This window comes from Idiotropiscis lumnitzeri, chromosome 10, assembly GCF_059441095.1.
Source record: "Idiotropiscis lumnitzeri isolate Australia: NSW breed Sydney's pygmy pipehorse chromosome 10, RoL_Ilum_1.0, whole genome shotgun sequence".
Taxonomy (NCBI): domain Eukaryota; kingdom Metazoa; phylum Chordata; class Actinopteri; order Syngnathiformes; family Syngnathidae; genus Idiotropiscis; species Idiotropiscis lumnitzeri.
In genome coordinates, this window is record NC_142400.1 from 19095287 (window position 1) to 19115034 (window position 19748).

The following is a 19748-nucleotide window of genomic DNA, read 5'->3' on the forward strand; positions in this document are numbered from 1 at the left end:
TGCCCCTAGGTATGAGTGTGAGCGCGGATGGTTGTTCATTGCTGTGTGCCCTGTGATTAATTGGCTGGCAACCAGTTCAGGGTGTCCCCTGCCTACTGCCCGAAGATAGCTGAGATAGGCTCCAGCACCCCCCGCGACACTAGTGAGGAGAAGCGGTACAGAAAATGGATGGATGGATAATAATAATAATAATTGGCCCGACTGGTTGGCACGATGGCCTCACTATACAGAGGACGTGGGTTAGATTCCGGCTCCGGCCATCCTGTGTGGAGTTTGCATGTTCTCCCCGTACCTGCGTGGGTTTCCTTCGGGTACTCCGGTTTCCTCCCACATTCCAAAAACATGCATGGCAGGCCGATTGGACACTCTAAATTGCCCCTAGGTATGAGCGTGAGCGCGGATGGTTGTTCGTCTGTGTGTGCCCTGCGATTGGCTGGCAACCAATTCAGGGTGTACCCCGCCTCCTGCCCAAAGATACCTGAGATAGGCTCCAGCACCTCCCAGACCCTTCTGAGGAGAAGCGGTACAGCTAATGGATGGATGGATAACAATAATAATAATAATAATAATAATAATAATGCCTGCGTGGGTTTCCTCCGGGTACTCCGGTTTCCTCCCACATTCCAAAAACATGCATGGCAGGCCGATTGAACACTCTAAATTGCCCCTAGGTATGAGTGCGAGTGCGGATGGTTGTTCGTCTCTCTGTGCCCTGCAATTGGCTGGCGACCAGTTCAGGGTGCCCCCGCCTACTGCCCGAAGATAGCTGGGATAGGCTCCAGCACCCCGCGACCCTCGTGAGGAGAAGCGGTACAGAAGATCGATGGATGGATAATAATAATAATGATGATGATGATGATGACGAGGATGACGAAGACGATAATAATAACAGTGATAATAATAATAATAATAATAATTATTATTATTATTATTATTATAACAATACTAAGAAGAAGAAGGAGAAAATAAAAACAAATTAATTGGGTACGTGTAGTGAGTCATTGTCCACAGCTATTTACTTCGAAGACAAACTTTGTGTTGTTACTCGCCATTATAGCGTCAAGTCTCGCTCAGGACTACTTTCTGGTTGTGATACATTCAAGGACACACTCCAAGCTCCGACATATTCAAGTAAACGATTCGACAACAATTCATGCACGGCAAACGTGTCACACACGGCCAACTGTAGTTGCAATTTACTGTCTAAAAACAGCTAAATAGCTAGCCTGCATACATATAGATGGATGGATACATGATTACTGGGTAGATGGATGAATACATGGATACTAGGTACAGTTCATGTGTTATTGGGGGCAGACGGGATGAAGTACTTGCCATTCATGCCTGAAATTACTCTATCGTCCAGCACATAAAGGGTGCCATTGCCCTGTTTGCAATTAATTTCGGTCAACTTCAAACAACCAACCGTAATCTTCGACGCCACTCACGTTTACTCTTGGTCAAAAAGTTGTACGTTCCGTGGTGTCTGTGAAGGCAGCATCGGTTAAACGACAGAGACCAGAGAGAGACACTCAGAGAGTAGAGTGAGAGAGGAACCTGTACTCTTCCCCAACATAAGGAGACAGGAATCCACTACAGATAATAATCATTTTGCTCGATTTCTACCAAGCTGGCTTTAAATGGCCTCGAGGGAAGACACGTAATACTGTATTCCATGTTTACCTTGGCTGGATCCGGACTCGATCTTGTCATATGCTTTTTGGAGCGGTGCACCGGTCTCTTTTTGTGTGTGCGTATGCTGGGGTCTTGAACGGTGTTTCAACTGGTAAGGAAGTGACTGCAGATATTTATTTGTTATTTTGATGGTGTGTTAAGCTGCGCTGCTGCGGTTAGATTAGCCTGATGTTTCGCCAAGAGTGTGTGTGCTTCCTTTTAACAAGTCATTTCCTATAAACAAAAGTGCATTTACTACAATAGAGATAATGGGCCATTTTGAGGAATGCTTGACTGATAGGAAACTGGAACCTCAACGAACAATAGCAAACAATACGTATAATGATATTCTACATTGTAAATATGGTAAGATTAGTTATTATATTTTTGGAGCAATAGAGGATACCTACGGAAGGGAGCCGACACATTAGGTCAAGTTAAAAATAAGTGCAAAGGTCTAAAGAGTTATTTAACGATTAAAGATACTCTTTATGTAGCCATCCTCCCTCGGGGGGCAGACTTTTCATAATAGTTATGTAAAACAGCAAGGGGGAGAGAGAAAGAGAGAGAGAGAGAGATTGTCCACGTATGTGCGTGTGCGCGTGCACGCATGCCACAGCAGTCTCACTGGATGTTGTTTTACAGTTTATCAAACAAGTGTGATCAAGAATCTAGGCGTGACCGATTTTCATGTTGCTGGAATTTTTGTTGAATAGCCTTTATGACACACGCACATTCACGCACTCGAAACCAAAACTGCTGTCACTTATCTGAGTTTTAGGTAAGTATATGTCGGCTGTGGTATGTTTAACAATTCAAGTAACCTCACATGTCCGTGTTTATTTATGATCTATTTTACCTGCTCATGGCGTGAGAACTGAGAAGTAGGCTATTTATTTCCTTCACTGAAAAGAGAAAGAGGAAAGGAAGAGGGAGGCTGTAGCTTTGTGGACAGGCTTACGTGTAGATCTCACACACTATGTGATATTTTTTTCTTTCATCAACTGCCAGATGCTCTCACTGTGTAATCATGTAACAACCAGCCACATGACACATCAGTAATTTATGATTTATTGTATCCAAGGTGACTGAGTCAATGACAGTCATGACACTGGACATGTTTAGTCACCAACGCTTAATGGAAAATGTGAAACAGGACTCCATTGGGATATTTTAAATCCTTAAATGTGATTCCGTAAAAAATTGACAATAGACATACAGTGTTCTCTTGCAGTGTTGTTTTCGAAGGTGCCACCATAACAGTGCTTGTTAGACAGTGTGCTGACTAGACGAGCAAAAGAAAGGGACTTATCCATGTTTGACTGTAGCTTTTTGAGGCTACAAGTTGACTAATGACTAAAAATCAAAGCCATTGTCACTATTTGTATGGAATTAACTTTTTCAAGAACTAAACTTCATGTTTGATGCGGACCAGAATGACGCTTGTTGTCTTCCACTATTATGTCATATACACACACACATTCCGGTTTTGTCGGTGGAACTGTTTGTCTTTTGTAAGGAGCTGATGCGCTCCACATCCCCTGTGCTTATCATGACCTTTCAACTCTGTTATGAGTCTATCTTTTCCACAGACTTGACTTTTGTAAAGTTAGCCCCCCCCCCAATACTCCCACACCACTTACCCACAAACTTACGCAAATACTTCTTGCCCCTGTATTTTGTTGTTGAACGTTTCCTATATGCTTAATATCTTTTTTTGTGCAAGAAAGTGTTTTACTGATGTGTCAATGTGACAATGAGGACAAGGCAGGGCTTTGTGATGGTAGAAATGCATGTTTAACCCATGTGAATGAATGGAGCCTCACATTCCACAGAGGCAGCTCCTTTGCTGAATGGCAGCATTAACTGCTGTTTTCATTACTCATTACTACCTTGCGCCTTCATCAATACGAACATAAGACCTTTGAAGATTTTCTTGACTTATTAGTGTGAATTTTTCTTCCAAGCTTTGTGAATTGTTCAATAACTTGCATGTTTTACTCCTAATCAAATCTCATACACCCACCCACCCCACCCCCTTCCCTATTTTCATTGTCTTGTGTAAAGTACCAGAAAGTGATGGTTGATTAAAAGTACACGTATCTTAACCCATCAATTTAGTGAAAGTTAACGTCAACTTGCAGAATATAACTTAGTAACTAATTGTCTGAAAGTGTCTGACATTACCAGCGGTTAAATATCAAAAGTCCTTTTTTAACATTAAATATAACTACGGTAGATATTGAAAGTAGATTTTGAAAGTGTAAATAAGTAATAATTTTTTTAAGTGAGTGGATAGACTATTGATTGTTTTTATTTGGTTTGTGTTTATTGTGTTTACCTCAGTGGTGTCAGTAAAGTTCTGTGTGTTGGCTAATGAGCACCGCTGGCATCTGCTGGCCTCAAGTCGGAAAGAGAGGACAGAGAGCGAGACACACTACCGTTGTAAAGACTTTTTGATTACATGTGTATCATTTTCATGACCTCCTGCTACCAGTATCCCCACCACACCAGTGCAGGCAGCACTATTCTTCTGCTTTGTGCTCCGCATATCAAGCGTTACGACAACAAACACTTTTGTTTTGTCAGAGTAAAAGTATACGTTTTTAAGGAAATTTAGTAGAATAAGCGTAAAAGAGATGGAAAGAAAGTTAGGAACAGATAAATGATCATCAAATACAATCAAGTAGTATTTGTGCTCCATTACATTACAAGACTGAATTCAGTATATGAGGTCTGGTTGACAAATCTAAACTGAAAGCAAGACAACTCTCAATGTTGATTTAATTTATAGCTTTTTACTCGGTATACAGTGTGCAAAAACAGCATCTATATATTTTGCTTTGCATATAATGCAGAACTGTTGCATTCACAAATTTAACTTTTAGATTGGGTTACGTTTTCCAGTTGCCAAGCTAATGTGCTGTAACTATTGTGCAGCAGCCTGTTACAGGTACATTTAGCCAGCACTGAAATGCTCTGGTATTCGGATATAAGTGAAGAACCGTTAATAAGTGTGCTGTAATACAATGAAATAATGCTGGGCAAGATCCACTTAAATGATGTTAACATGCTTGCACAATTTCCCCTAATTTATGTTCAAGACCAATTAGAATATGTCAAGGGATATAGAAAAAAAGACAACTTCAAACCACAATTGTCCTTATCTAGTTGTTACACTGGCAGTTTTTTTTTGTCTTTCCTTGGTTTAAGATCTGTTTGATGTTTGTCAACTGTGGGCAGGTAAAGAAGCCCTTGGACCCCTTTCTGTGATGAAGGTTTTATAAATAAATTGAACTTGACTTCAATATCATCATCAACATTCGGAAAATAAATACCTCACAGCTCTCTCGACTCAATTTTGATACAAGATCAGCTGTCTCTTTGACAGTGATGGCATTGATTCTCTGCATGCATGGTGGTGTTTTCCACTTTTAAAGGGCAATCTCACTGTGTTAGCCTAGAAACACCAAGACCCTGGATTAAATAATAAAAGAGCCCTCCGTGGGAAACGCTGCTTCATGCCATGGAATGAAAATTTTATACACCTACCACCTTACACCTTGTGATATATGTGCTGTATACTGTAGTGTTGTTTCCTACATCATTCCTAGTTGGCAAGTTTTGGAAACTGTAGTAACAGGTGGATAGTTAATCTCTTTATTTGGGTCACATCTATGCACCCCATCACAACTCCCTCTTTTCCATAAGGATCAATGTAGTCAGGTAGTGTACATTGTAAAGCCACATTGCCGCTAAATTAGAGTCCACAAAATTGATGTAATAATCCGAGGCATATTACAGCAGAGGGTTTGGAGTTTTTATGTGGCAGGGGAGGTGCTGCTGTGGGGATTCAGGCACAGGGACATTTTAGTCTTCGCCCTTGCTGGCAGGGAGGGGAGAGAGGAATGTGTTGTGTTGGTCTCAACTGTTGATAATACTACTATTGTTTAGTCAGTGCGGCCAAAAGTTGAACGTTTGCATTGGAATTATCTTAAACACTGGGGCAAGGAATCCACGAAAATGAACTTAGTTTGAACAAACAATGAGTTGGCTTATTTCAGTCATATCACATGCATGAGGGAAGACAAAGTGGATAGTTCATATTCTCACCATTGTTTATTTGATGAGTTATAACGCTATCAATTATCTGGGGAAATTAGAGTAGCATTTAGAAGCTAAAACAGAGGACTTCCCAAAGGGGTTGATGAACAACAAAAACAGATAGATGCGAGGCTCAGTGAGAGATTAATTGCATTTGCCATAAAGACAGAAAAATAACATTTATTTTGGAAGTGTCTTTAATTAAAAAAGAGATTACATTCACTGTCATAGTAAAAGTGCAACTGGAGAAGTTTGCTACTAAATACTTTTTTTAAAGGGATGATGCCAGCGTTTGCTGCAATTATTGTATTTGGTATTAGTTTAAACGGATGACTCATTAAAACCAATAAAAAAGAATAATAGCATTGTTGTTTATTCATTCCCAAATGTGTTTTAGCAATTCTATTTGTGTCCAATAAGCTCCATTATCCTATCAGCTTTATACACATTCCCAGTTGTATAACATGACTAATTAAATGCAAAACAATAAACCACAGCATCAATTATGAAATAGGGCCGCATTCTGAAAATGTGTTTTTGGTCAATGTGTCATTGTTAAATGAGTGAGACCAAAAATGACATTTGCAGCTTTTTAGCAAAGTTACTCATTGTTGGTTTTCGTTGAACAGAGCACCATTTACAACGTACGTAAGCATCTGGCCCATTACTGTAGCCAACTGCATTGATTCAGGTTTATTTGCATCCAGTGCAAGATAATTATGCAACATAACAGCCATTTGCTATTATCCTACTTAATGGTGGTACTTTTACCACGATGTCTCGTTACCCTTTGATCAAAGAGAAATATGTTTAAAGTGAGCAATGCTTATTTGATTTCTGCTGTTTTCCAGTGTCATCTGCACCTTAGTGTAGGTGTGCATTTGATATATTTGCTGTTTGAACACTTCTTTACTGTACAAATAACCCCACTGGAATAACTCGCCTGGCTCGCACACTTTTTCCACTCCTTAACAAGGAGGAGGTGGCCCTAACTGAGCAGATAATATTCTAATGGGAATTCCCAAGTATCAACCCTATTTATTGTGTTCTGTTTGTTTTACGTTGGGACAGCTTCAAAGGATGAGTCTTTGTTGTGCTGCAAGAAGATTTAGGGCTCTTTGTCAACAAGTACAGAATAATATGTTTTGGATTGTATAAAATGACATTTTAAAAAAGAAAACAACAATCTTACGTGCCAGCTATAACCATTGACCTTTAGTGTTATTCAATCTGCATTATCCAGTACTGTTGATTTCCTGTCATTTACATTATTTATCGTCCAGTGAAATAACATTTGTGACCTCGGAGCAGTCATTTGAATGTAAAGGACTAATTAACAGTGCTAATCAGTTTTAGTTGACATTGTGATCATAGTTAATAGATTTCTGCCTCCATGACCAGCCCATGGCATTGTTGCGGTGGTTGCTGCAGGATTAAAGAAGAGAAATAAGATTAGCTGGGGGAGAACCACGTGGCTGTGATCAGGGATTGAAAGAGAGAGATAGAAGGGGAGAGCAACCAGGGGAAGGAACAGCACTCCTCATCCAGTCCAGATGTCACTGTAGTAGACTTGCACAATTGATCCACTGCCTTGCAAATGCACGGATGCACACATACAAACTCATTCCAATTCTGTCATTTAAACCCGTTATCAAGATAATGAATCTGAAAGCACTGACTCTTCTGATCACAAATGAATTGTCATTTATTTATATACACTAAAACAAGCTCGAACAATGCGTTAGATGAAAAATTATAGTAAGTATATTTTCCCTTTATTATCTTCACAAAATGAACATTAAGTTATAATTAAATATTAATTAAGTTATATCTTTAGTACCTGTGATCCCATGGATATTTGACACATTTGCTAACTCATTAGATCATGCAATGTTTTTTGTTGTTCAATAAGTGGGGTCCATATGATTTGAACAGTGACGGTGGGTCTGCTTTGGGATGTGACATGGTGGGACGGGACCTAAACTTAATCCAAACGCACAGCAGCCCAGAGGGCATTAAGGGCGAGTGGGGGTTGGAGGAACAGATTCTTAAGCAGAGAGGCTCCCTCTTTTTAGCATCTGCTGCTTTGTTGCAGTTGATAAACACACTTGACATTTTTAAACGATCAATAAATGACCCTAATTAAACAAATCAACAAACGAGGTTTCCCTATGGTGTTATCTTCTACAAATGGTATTGTGTCTGAGATGATGATATAGTTAAGTGTCAAAAGTGAGGTTACCATTGCCCATTTTGCTGTGTTTTTTTTTTGCCTCTGTTTACTCTGAACTTCACAGATACAGTCGGTTGGGAGAGGAATTAGTAATATTGTAAATGTAACATGAATGGAAAATGTTGAAGGCTAACTGTGATTATGATGTATCCCAGTTACCTCACAAAAGTATTAGAAACAGTTATGACCTCAACCTTGGATTACAGATTGCTGCAAAATGAAAGATCAATTTAAAAAAAAACTGTTAAAAGGGATACTTTTCAATTTAGCAAATTTCAGCAATAAAAAGTCAATATCTTGCAGTTACATTGTATTTAAATATCTTGATATTACCTTTTCATACACGTTTGCATGCATGCTCCTATACTTTGACAACTTCTCTTACTATTACTATAGTCACTCTATTTAAATATGAGAATCACTTGATAAAAAACAAAATAGAGCAAACGCCACACTGTCTTTTGCCATAATCCTTCAGTCAATTCTCGTTTATTTAGGCTCGTATGAGGGTGATTGTAGTGCAGATTGAAGGCCAATGATGTTGTCTGTCTGACTAAGTTAGGGAAACAAGCTGGAAATGTCTCCAGGCTACTGCAGCTAATCATTCAGTCCACGGAAGAACTAATCGTTAGCCCCTGATGTCAGCGTAACCTTGCCATGATGCTTTTGAGTGAATGTGTGCATGCATGAGTGCATTTGTAATGGGAGAGCATGTGAACAAAAAGATTGGACCTCATCCAGCCATTCCATTGTACAGGAACAGAAAAAAATATATTACTATTAAATAATTTGGATTAACAGTACATATTTTTCATTCTATCTAGACAATGATATACATTATGCTAATAATAATACTCAAGGCTGGAAATAACATATTCACTCTTATTTCATTTGTCTCTCATGTTTTCTCATTAGCACTTACAATCAGCTTTTTGACTCGTGTTTTGGTGGTGAAAGGTCTTGTCTAAATATAGATGCATTAAGACTAATTGTATCTGCAAACAAAAATTATCAGCATTTTTTTTTCATGTCAGTCTTTAATAACAAAGAAGAAAGCGATGTTGCTCACAGCGCTTGGTGTACACTTTTACTTGATGATCAAGGAAATCAAACATGTAAATCATCAGCTGCCTATTATATCTGATGTTGTTTCCTCTGCTACCACATGTACAAAAGCTGTATTTTAGCTCCCAGATTGTGTTTTCGGGGTTGCTTTTTGCTCACCCCAGTTCCCAGCTGCCTGTCTGTCTGTAGCTTGGGGGCCTTGCAGTCAACTACACAGGAAAGACGAGACCAAAGACAGGGAGCCTTTTAGTAGACCAACCGCCCCCCGCCCCCTCACCTCCACTGCGGCACACACAACCCCACATCCACCATCAGCACCACCACCTTTTCCACTGGCTCTTAAATCTTTTCTAAAGAATTCCCCAGCACACTTACACCCTCCCTTCAGCTATCCCCTTGGCCTCAGTGCCCTGTTCCCACATTGTATCCAGATGTGAGGATGATCGCTGGGGAGAGAAAGCCCTAGGCAAGGCCCACTGGAAATGACCACATCTTTTTTTATGTCAATATTGTCTTATATTTTTCCCTGACTTTTTTTTGTCAATGAGCACATACGCCTAAATGATTAAAAGTTTTAATTTTTCTTCTTCCTTTTCGTGCAAAAATAAGAGTTAAGTTGAGTGCTGAGTTTGGTTGTCTTGCTAATGTTGTCTTTTTGTCAATTTTCTTTCATAAATTAGGTGTTTTCCAAAACAAAACAAAAAAAATAACTTTAGTTTTTCTTGCGGTTCTTTTTAATATTTTATCTAAATGTACAACATACTGCTGAATTAACACATTGTTGAAAGGCACACACACACACACAAGTACACGCGCGCACACACACGTACACACACATAACCCCTCAAGCACCTGCCGTTTTGCCCCGGATGAAAAAAATGCCCTTTTTACTGCAGCGATTTTTTTTCCTCATTAATCAATATTCTAAAATAAAATAAAATTACCTTCTCTGTCATCATGTCTACTCAAAGCTTTGTTGACGTCACAACCCCCTCTTTTGAGGGGTCCAAAAAATAAACCCAGCAAGTTTGTTCAACCATTAAGATTGCATCATCAACGATTTTCAAACTTAATATTAGTCAACAATTTGTGAAAATATCACACAAGGGTGTGGACTGGCCAATATTATAAATTGGCGAAAAATATCTATTCATCCATTCTCTGAACTGTGCTGGAGCCTAACCCAGTTGTCTTTGGGTTAGAGGCAGAGTACAGCCTGAAATGGTTGCCAGCCAATCACAGGACATAAATAGACACACACTCACAATTTTGAGTCATCAATAAACCTACCATGCATGTTTTTGGAATGTGGGAGGAAACCGGAGTACCTGGTGAAAATCCACGCAGGCATGGGAAGCACATGCAAACTCTAGACATTACATTAGATTTGAACCCACAACCTTTGACCTGTGAGGCAGATGTGCTAACCAGTTATCCACCCTCCTGCCTCTGTGAAAACATATGAATTTTAATTGTGACATAGCAGGTTTTGACCCGATGCCAGCAAAATGCTCCTCACTTACCCCCAGCTCCCCTCTTTCTACTCCTCCCCCTCCTGGCTCTCGTCTAGTTGAGACAGGTAGGAATGTTTATGCATTTCCTGATATCATGATTGGTGCAAAATTATCCACTTTACCTGTATATTATTGTAGTGCAGTTGGAAACATTACATGGCTAATGAGTGACCCGACAATTCCAAAACAAACACCTACTAATATGGGGTACGGTAGGGGTTGGGGCAATTAGACAGCACTCGCCAAAAAAGCATCCCAGCGTACAGCTTTGCCCACAAGGTTTTGTACTAATGGAATCCTGTGTGGAGTTTGTATGTTCTCCCCGTGACTGCGTGGGTTTTCTCCGGGTACTCCGGTTTCCTTTCACGTTCCAAAAACATGCATGGTAGGTTGACTGAACACTCTAAATTGCCCCTAGGTATGAGTGTGAGCGTGGATGGTTGTCCGTCGATGTGTACCCTGCGATTGGCTGGCAACCGGTTCCTGCCTACAGCCCGGGATAGGCTTTAGCACGCCCGCGACCCTTGTGTGGATTAGTGGTCTAGATAATGGATGGATGGATGGAAATCTGTGATTTCAAAGTATTGTCGAGCAGGGACATATGGTCAGGGCAGACAAAGCCACCTCTCCCCTGTATGTGCAGAGAAAAAAAACAATTGTGTTTACATATAATTATTTTCCATTTCAGTTCTGTGGTCTGTGGTTTTCCATTGATTTTCTTTTTCCATCCAATAATGTCAATTTTTTCATTATTAAAATAGTTGAATTTGCCTATTTCCTGTTCAAATGCATGAGCAAGGTGAGAAAGCCGTCTGCGGAGGCATTGCTCCTTATGTGGCTCAAGCAACTATGTAGACACTGTGACATAGGCACTTACAACTGCTTGCCCTCACACACTTTCTATCACCAATATACATGCTTTTTTGTTCAATTACTGACTAGTCTTGTTGGTCAGCAAGAAAAGTGCTCCAAAGTGCATGGTGGAACCCAGATAGTACAGTGCTGCTGCCAGCAGGTGGCAGTGCTGAGTGCCAATTGGCACAATATGTAGAAGAAGCACATTCTTCTCATTGACAAAAAAAAACACTAGAAGAAGCCTTGGCTGGTTGAGGACATGTAGTTGGTCTCTTCCATTCGCTTGTATGGAGGTAACTGTGTTTGGCTCCAATAAATTAATCATAGCTCGTAAAATAATTTAAAATTTTGATTGGGGTTGATTTTTGAGAAATATCAGACATTATGATACCAGTGTGATAATTTTTTAAATGTGGCTTTCATAACATTAAATATGAAGGTAACACAATAAGTTTTTTTATTTTGATTTTGTAAATATTTCTATATATCTCTAGAGTGAATTGTTTGAAGCATAGTTAAATACGGTGGAAGTTGAGGTACGAACAATCAAGGTCAAAATTGAGCGAACGGATCAGTGCTGTGCTTCTCGCGCTATATAAAAATTTTATTGGCTTTGTGCATAACTCATTGTTGTACTTCAGAATGATTTAAAGGTTACGATTGGCTGAAAATGCCCCAAGACCCCACATAAAACTTGGTGTCTCCTCCTTGGCAGCAATTATAAAGCTGTCTGATGTAAGCTGGAAGTCCTGCATACACACACGCCTCTTCCAATCACAATTCTCACAGCAGCCACCTACTCCTCTGATTAACTTTGCACAAATGTTTGACTTTTTGAATAGAAAAAAAAATCTACACATAAAACTCACAAGCAGAGTGACGCTGTTGTGTGTGCAGCCGAAATTTACGCTGCCACACACGCTTCTTCCAATCACAATTTTATCAACAGCATTAATGTGACAAAAATAAAATAAAATAAATTCCCTGAATCGTTTTTTGCGACCTTTGCCTGCACCTGGTTTAATTCAGTAATGCACTACTGCATAGTACATCTGAAATTGTAAATAGGGTTCAGTATTTATATAAAACACATAATGTGTCAACTGTATATATTGTATTTTTCTCTTGACGGCGGCTGGCTGTGTCTCGCTGTCGTGAACCCGTAAATAAATTACGTGAACGCTCCTGTGCATTTGATGGGCTGCACTTCATGTCGCCACATTGTGCAACAGCAATTCATGTTTTGAATTGCCGCAAAAATAGTGGAGGCTCGCTCAAGAAATTTTACAGCAGGACCACGCCTGCGAGTGTGAATGTGCACTATGCAGCGCAGGCTTGCATAGTTCAGTTGAACGCAGTGCCTGTTAATTTGGGAAAGCAACGTAGGAGGCCGTGTGATTTGGTGCCGAGCTGAGTGGGGTAGTGTGTTGTGGTACTATTTGGGGCTAATGGAAAAGTGGCATTATTGTGTACCTTGCTGATGATACAAAGCAACGGTAAGATCTGTATTCATGTTCACAAAAATCTTAAGAGGATAGCCAACAAAACCAATTCCAAAAAAACCCACACCATAGTAAATAACTTTGATGATGACAACTTGGGTTGTTTTCTTCTCTGCATTTCCCAATGTCATTGACTACAAAATTGACTTTTGAATTGTCCTAACAAGTCAGGGTTTCTTCTTTTTTCCCCTTCATTATGTTGAAGTATGTCTGGAAAGTGCTACTTTACAATATATCCGTATACTAGACTGATGTAGACATTTCTGAGTCAATACTGAGGAACTAGGATGGCAAAAATAGGAGAACTGTCTGGTCAGTGCGCCATTTAAAATGGCCAAACAGGAAAAAAGGTCAAAATGTAATTTCGTCTTATTTCCATTGGTCTATTTAAATAAATAGAATTTTTAACATTTTTGTAGTTCAAATTTGGAGATTAATTGGTTACCCGATCAACACACAAACTAATTTTTTTAAGGAAGGCAATACATAAAACTGCTTCTTAGCTCATGCTGCTGTCATCGAAAGCTCCGTCAGACTGCACATCCTGTTCGCGCATGGGTCTCCTGTCAATCAAATCAAAATCTTGTCAAATAGCAGAGATCCTAAGCATAAACCATAGTTCTGGGATGAGTAGGCCTACTTCTGTAGTTATAAAGCTTTAATTACACTGTAATTAAAGCTTTATAACTTTACACTGTAAAGTGCCAGTCATATCAAATTCGCGGGCCGCACGAACATTAAACTTTCATAATAAGGCGGGGGCCGCAAACTATCATCCCGCGGGCCGCAAATGGCCCGCGGGCCGCGAGTTTGAGACCCCTGATCTACGGGCTCTATTTTCCTATTAGGTGCGTGTGTGCTCGGCAGAAAAACTAGCACGGCTTCATTTTTGTGCTAAGACAAGTCTTGTTTGCCATGGTTGGGAATTTGGCAGATCACACTGCGCCATGCGGGGGACGGTTTCATTTACACGCCCCTTTGCTGAGAGAAAGTAGACTAGACATTTGACCTGCTAAAATCAGGTCTAAGTTGTGGTGTAGGTGGTATAATGTGATTTTGGTGAATTTGATCAAAAAATAGGCAGACTGAGTCTGCGCTTCACTGATATGCGTTGCTAATGTCATCAGTTAGAGTAAAATATTCATTTGTTTCGTTTAATAAAAATTGCCATAAACAATCTATTTACTACCATGACTCCATCTGTCCGTCTGTCCATCCATCAGTCCTCCGGGGTGAAATTGTGGGTGCAGCAGCTTTTGCAGGGAAGCCCAGACTTCTTTGTCCCCAGTCACTTGTTCCTGCTCTTCCAGGTGATGCCAAAGCATTCCCAGAAGACATGCAGACATTCCAGCGTGTCCTCGGTGGTCTCAATGTGACATGTGCATAGTTAAGCCCCAATTGCCACCCAAAGGGGAAAAAAAATAAAAAATTATAAAACTTGTAGCCCATTTTATAAATGTAAACTTTTGACACCAAATTTCCCATTAAAGCAGTTACAGAGGCTTTTTGTCATATGGGCAACCATTTCTGAAAAACTTTGTTTAGATCCTATACAAAATATGATTTCACTTGTATCTTCAGACAAATTTATTTGGATCAACCTATGGTTAGGGAACATTTGCATCATGTCGATGTCAAAGGCATATTTTTTGGACTGAGCCTCTACACTATTGCTTCATCCGCAAATGGAGTTGCTTGTAGTCCCTTATAAACCACTTATTGTACTTAGTACTACATACTTTGGATGTTTTGATCTGCATGGACTCCACTGAGTCTATTTCTGCCTCTGTAATTTCAAAGACTGTGTTTGTCTCTTCTGCGCTGAATTTAAAGGGGGAGAGTCCGGCGGCTTTCATTGGCCATGAAGTACATCAGCTGTGTTCACTCCCACAACGGCACAAACGCTCCTTTCTACCTGTGCCTCATACGCGTACCAAAAGAGAGAAAATTCCAACCATTCGCTCCGTTAGACTGCACTTTGCCCTTCAAGTCAATGCGTGTGTAAATTATATTGCTAGTGCAATATGGAGAGAATGACATAGTAAAATTCTGCAGCACTTATTTCGTGTTTAAAAGGGTCTGTCATCTGTGTGGTGGATGAGTGGCTGCTTGGCTCATTTAATGATTATTTTTCTGCAAGGCTGTTTTACAGTAAGTAAGTCCCGTTGGAAGTGTCTCACCAGGGGATACAACATAAACATGACTGATGCAACATTTGCCCTCTACTACAATTTTAAGATACCCACCTAAATTTAACATTTGAAATTAAATGGAAAGAGCAAATATTTTTTGGTTTCCAGTATTTTTTTAGAAAGAGTGACATCATGATTTATACAATGGCTCATTTATTTCTGTTATCATTTCCATAAAACAAAAATATGTGATGAGTTCCATTGAAATCATTTGACTACAACTTGTGAGTTGAGCCAGTTGGCTACTATACAAGTGTAAAAAATTCTGACAAATCGTATTTGGCAGGAACTTTAACTATATATATATATATATATATATATATATATATATACATATATATATATATATATATATGTATATATATATAGTGCCGTCAAGTGATACATTGTTTTAACTCATTAATCACATAAAATTCCATGATTAATCATGATTAATCACATTTTTCAACTACTATTTTTTGCAAAGAGAGATTTACTTGAATAATATCTTGGAATTGATGCAAAATCACCAAATATGAAGTATATTTAATTCAAAGACTGTTTAATAGCTTTCTTGGATTCTTGAATACGATCTAAATGGAGAAATCTTTGCAGACATTTATTTTCTAAACATTTCTCATAACTGCCCACCAGCGCCACACTCCAGCAGTGTTGGTTTGCAAGGCCCAGTGGTAACTTAAACTCAGTGTTTTGTTCTGAGATGTGCTAAAGACAGCTAATATGGCACAATATTTGCAAATTATTTTTTCAGTAAATCAAACTGAGTTAACTGAGATCAAATATTTTACTGAGTTAATTTTTTTTGGATTAATCACCTATATATATATATATATATATATATCAAACATGCATGGTAGGTTGACGGAACACTCTAAATTGCCCCTAGGTATGAGTGTAAGCGTGAATGGTTGTCCGTCTATGTGTACCCTGCGATAGGCTGGCAACCGGGTATCGCTGGGAACTATATATATGTATGCATGTGAGTATATGTCCTCACTGATGGTTGGGCCGTCTTGCCCCAATGACGAGCAAACTAAAATGGTTCCATTAGTGCGAGAGTGTGCAAGACTGGTGGGTAGTGTTGAGGTCATCATTTTAATTACACTTCACAGAGACTGATTTAGGTCTTGCTGAGGTTGTTTGGGGCTGCAGATGGATGGAGGACAGCAGAGAAGAGTAGCGCACAGGAGGGAGATAGTAACGAGAGTTCTGAGAGGAGCGGACAGTCTGACATTGAGTCAAAAGAATTTCAATTTAGATTGAAATCAAGCACCGTTAACTGAAACACTATTTATTTTCACAGTTGTTTTATCATATACCAGTAAAGTTGTATTGTATTTCCGTTCGGGCTGGGCGATATGACCTCTAATCAATATCACATAAATTGAGCATATTTACCTCGATAACGATAAATGCACGATAAATACTTCCCCGTGGACCAAAATCAAAATAAATGCAGGAAATGCTTAATAACTGCTTTTTTTATTGACCAACTTGTACACATTACTTCCAATGAAAAATAAAAGTACAAAAATCATTAGTATCAACATTTCTAATAGCTTGCTTTGCATGACTTCAACAATGTCACAAAGAATAGGAGAAAAAGGGCACCTCCCGCAAAATCTTTTTCTGCAAATAGATTGCACCAAGATGCCATGTGCAAAGGCTTAGATTTGTGTAAAGGTCTCTTGTAAACAATATAAATAATGCCATGTGCAAAGGAGATATTGTGGCCAGTAAACAAAATGCTGAATAAAACGAAAAAAAAGTCAAAGCAAGCCAAATAAACAAGTGTGCATCATCGGGAAAATGTGCTGTCTCGAGTACTCTGGTGCGCAGTCGCCACTTGTCGTCTATGTATGCACAGTCAGGCTCAAACAGGGATCCATGGTGCGACTCGACCCCAAGTCGGATTTTTTTTTTAAACACCGAATTTACCGACATGGGCAAAATGATGTCGGTTATTGTAATAAATTTCGGTAACGGTAAATTTTCGGTTTATCGCCCAGCCCTAATTTCCGTATCTGAAACATTTTTGGAAGTTTTTATGAGCTAATTAGTTAACCATGCTATTTATTTTTGCAAATGCTTACGGTTTAAAAGAAAGCACTTGAGTGAATATAAAGCATTCACACATCGTTGTAGTGGTGCATTTTTTATTTAATGTTTTGGTCACTGTGTTCTTGTACAGAACATAAAATGTTGGTCTTTAATATAAAGGCCTCAGTTATTAGGAAATAACCAAAATCCATTTGCTTTTCGACAGTGTGGTTCTCCCATTGGCTTAAGTCTGTCACATATGCACCTTCATGCCATAAATGGGAATGGGTGAAGTAACCTTAAATTATGGTCGTTTGATGTCAAAACTGGCTGTCTGCATTTTCTCCCATCAATGTTAAAGGGACTATTTGGCCAAGATGACATTAAAAAAAAAAAAAAAAAAAAAAAAAAAAAAAAAAAAAAAAGGCTTTAAGGCGCACCTGTATATAAGCTCGTTTTGGGGGGAGAAAACAAAAAAAAACACGATATCCAAGCTGCTCCAAGTTATAAGCCGCAGTTTTCTATGTTGAAAAAAAAAATTGTTTGCTGCATTTACATAACGATTTTACTGTGAATGCACATAAAGGTACATAAACATATTATTAAAACGGTGCCTTTTAACACGACAACAACTTTGCTGATTAAAACAGAATGGACCCAAGAAAAAAAAAACTAACATTAATTTATTTATTAATTTTATTAATTAATTTTCTGAACTATAGAGCACCCCTACCGGTGAAAGAAAAATCCACAGAAAAGCTGGGGCCCATTCGACCCACCAACTAGATGAGAAACCTGAAACTGCCCCATTCAGAAGAAATGCAGCAACTTAAAATAATTAAGGAAAGTACAGTTAATTTTCCCATGGCTAGAATATGTCCACTTGTGTAGCTGTATGAACATTAAAAGTGCAAATAGCAATAGAATCTGAGTCCCTGAAAAAAGTGAAGCTAATTAAGTATCAAGGTCATTCTAACATTTTCAGCCTACACCGATGATACGCTTATGTGTGTACATACATTTTTGCAAATTGTAAAACAGCCTTTCGGACGTAGTTTTCATATGAGCCGCATTGGAGGCTCTCAGGTTGGCTGCCGTCTTTTGTTTCTCTCTGTAGGTAAAAATGAAATCTGATGGTTCCGAGTTCAATCTCAATTATGGGAATACTTGACAGCACCTCAAAGCTTTTTAAAACACAATAGTCCAGGAAACAAGTCCAAAATGACCGGTCTAGTGCAGTGGTCCACTCTCAAGGCACTTACATTTGTTGACGAATCAGTTTTGAAGGCTTCTTTGACTCATTGGAGAGCCGCTCATCGTATTTTGTGCAGTGCGGGCTTGGTGCGTGGGAATCACCTTTTGTGATGTATACATACTGTGAAATGCATTGGCTCTTGTGTTAAGTAACCATTGGGTCTTTTTTCCATTGCAATGAAACTTTCCAAGTAGTTTTATCCTTTTCCCACTCATTTTGATTGATTTTGGGTCCAAAATTAGCGTTATGCGACGGAGACAGTTAGCATCTTGATATGCCCCAACAGTGTCACAATCATAGACGGATGTAACGGAGAAAGGCACTTTTGGAGACCACTTGTCTAGTCCACAGCACGTAACATGTCACAGGGATTACGTCAACTGCTCAAAAATAACCAAGACAGCAGCATACAGGGTGTGCATTATTTTCACACATAATCGATTTCAACTTTTTCAGGGAATCAGATGCAATTTTTGAAATTTGAATTGTGTGTTCCTATAACTAGCTATTAATTATAGTTACAAAAAATCCCCACATAGAGGCTGCCTTATTTTATTAGGCTTTCAAGGTGACTGTCAGGTTTCAGATCTTGCAGCCAAATTTGGAAACTGTTAGGCAATATTAACTATTGCAAAACTTGTTATTATCACATGTATTATTCAAGTGAAGAAAAAAAATGCAACGTAACCCTACGGTACTTGTTGAAAGTTACCACAGAGCAGGAAAGAACCACTTTACAACTGACCTCTGTCACAGAGCACAAAGCCTTTCAGCTCTACAAAATAAAACACTCCTTTCCACCCACATTTTACCAATAGACAAGTAAATCTTGCCTTGGTTGCACACTACTTAGTATAGAAGAATAAATGTATGTGCTTGTGAGATTCAAGTGTCAAAAGCAAACTAGAGCTGCGAGCAGCTATAAAGGGCCCTTGCAGTCCTGGCAATGTTTGGGTACTGGCACAATGGAATAATAATTTTCTGAAAAGGAAATGTACATCAGATTAAAAGATGTTTCGATAAAATATGACTTTTGTAAAAGATGTTTCGATAAAATATGACTTTTGTAAAATAGTGATTTATTGGCCAAGTTTCAGGGTGGCACAGTGGCCGACTGGTTAGCACGATGGCCTCACAGAGCGGAGGTTGTGCGTTTGATTCCGGCTTCGGCCTTCCTGTGTGGAATTTACATCTTCTCCCAGTGCTTGCGTGGGGTTACTATGATTTCAGGATGTCCAAGTTTCAAATGTTTTGACGAATATAAAGACCATCAAAATTAGTGTCACTTTTCTTGGCAAAAAATGCATTGCCACA

At 39.1% G+C, this 19748-nt stretch overlaps 1 protein-coding gene across 3 annotated transcripts in view; it reads left to right on the forward strand.

Moving 5' to 3' along the window:
* Positions 1 to 1531: 1531 nt before the first annotated feature.
* The window catches only part of LOC148329589 (zinc finger protein 516-like), a 47612-nt gene continuing 29395 nt past the window's right edge, over positions 1532 to 19748 (forward strand). For 2 of the 3 annotated variants that reach the window (XM_088306434.1, XM_088306432.1), the window contains exon 1: positions 1532 to 1786. The gene's annotated coding sequence lies outside the window, so the exon portion shown is untranslated. Of the gene's footprint in view, positions 1787 to 2403; positions 2456 to 19748 lie in introns of those variants that run through there. The other variant, XM_088306433.1, reaches the window with a different exon arrangement.